This window comes from Microtus oregoni, unplaced genomic scaffold (genome assembly GCF_018167655.1).
Source record: "Microtus oregoni isolate MIOR12 unplaced genomic scaffold, Mior012 000024F_ref0000369, whole genome shotgun sequence".
Classification (NCBI taxonomy): Eukaryota; Metazoa; Chordata; class Mammalia; order Rodentia; family Cricetidae; genus Microtus; species Microtus oregoni.
This window is the reverse complement of record NW_024543083.1, coordinates 19,111,460-19,113,201: the sequence shown is the minus strand read 5'-3', so window position 1 is coordinate 19,113,201 and position 1,742 is coordinate 19,111,460. Positions and strand designations below refer to the sequence as shown.

The 1,742-nt window shown below is 44.4% G+C and overlaps 1 pseudogene; it reads right to left on the bottom strand.

Annotated features, from left to right (window-relative positions):
* Positions 1–496: 496 nt before the first annotated feature.
* On the bottom strand, positions 497–593 carry LOC121462455 (annotated as a pseudogene).
* Between the last annotated feature and the right edge of the window lie 1,149 nt (positions 594–1,742).

Below are 1,742 nucleotides of genomic sequence, written 5' to 3'. Positions count from 1 at the left end.
GCATTGGTGTTTTGCCTGCATGTATTTCTGTGAGAGGGTGTCAGATCTTGGAGTTACAGATAGTTGTGAGCTGCCATGTGGGTGCTGGGAATCGAGCCTGGGTCCTCTGGAGAGCAGTCAGTGCTCTTAATTACTGACCCTCTCTCAAGCCCCAGCTGGTTATAATTTACCCATTTGGAAGTCACGTTCAGTAAGTGGGTCTATGTCTCTGGGTCCTGCTCTTGGGACTCCTTTCCTCCTGTTGGGTCACCATGCCCAGCTTCAGTATGATAGTTTTTGCTTCATCTTACCATATTTGATTGTATTTCATGCTTGATTGTTATTTCTTGGAAGCCTATTCTTGGGGCTAGAGAGATGACTCGGTGGTTAAGAGTACTAACTTCTCTTTCAGAGGGTCAGGGTTCAATTCCCAGCACCCATATGGCAGCTCATAAACTGTTATCCCAGCACCCTCACACAGACATACATGCAGACAAAACACCAGTGCACATGAAATAAGAATAAATAAATTTTAAAAAAGAAATATTCACGTAGGGGCCATGCTAATCTTCTCTGTATCGTTCCAATTTTAGTATATAGGGGTGCACCCACCCACGGAGACAGTGGGGCTGATCTATTGGGAGCTCACCAAGCCCAGCTGGACTGTGACTGAAAAAGCATGGGATAAAACCGGACTCTCTGAATATGGTGGACAATGAGGGCTGATGAGAAGCCAAGGACAATGGCACTGGGTTTTGATCCTACTTCATGTTCTGGCTTTGTGGGAGCCTAGCCAGCCTGGATGTTCACCTTCCTAGACCAGGATGGAGGGGGGAGGACTTTGGACTTTCCACAGGGAAGGGAACCCTGACTGCTCTTCAGACTGGAGAGGGAGGGGGAGAGGAGTGGGGGGAGGGGAAGAGGAGTGGGAGGAGGGGGGAAATGGGAGGCTGGGAGGAGGTGGAAATTTTTTTTTCAATAAAAATAAATAAATAAATAAAATCATGAAAAAAAAGAAGTATTTGAGAAGTATTCCAATGAGAGACAGAAAGGGAATGGATGTGGGGAGGAACTGGTGGGGAGAGAGGAAAGGGAAACCTCTGGTCAGGAATGCGTATGAGATATCAGTATGAGAAAAGAATTTATTTTCAACAAAAGGAAAAAAGTGGAAAAGTTATGTTTAGGAATGTTGCTTGCAGCTATTTAAAATGTATTTTATTTAATATTCCCATGGATATATTGTGTTTGAAGCTCTTCCCTTCTTGTTCCTGCCTTATATCCTCCCACACTTTTCCCTCCCAACATCATGTGTTTTCTCTCTTTAAAAAATAATAATAATACCCTAGTCCTGTTTGCAAGTGCATGGGGCTATCAGGTATTTTAATAGTATCAGGGACGGGAACTGAGCTAACTCTGTATCAAACAAGGTGGGTAATAACTAGGAGACTTTGGAGAGTCTTTGTGCAGCAACAGAAACGAGCATGGGCACCATTCCTCAAAGGAATAAGGAAAAACGGGAAAACAGATGAGGACCAGCTTTCACCTGTCTCCTTCCTAACTGTGGACACAGTATAACCAGCTGCCTCCAAAGACTCCTTCTGCCATGCTATCTCCACTGTGATGGATTGTATCCCTTCAAACTGTAAACCAAAACTAATCCTGTTGTCTTTAAGTTGCTTTTCTCAAGCCTCCTGTCACACCCATGAGAAAAGCAGCACATAGACTCAACGCTGGATCTGGTGGCAAGAACTCAGAATGTCCAC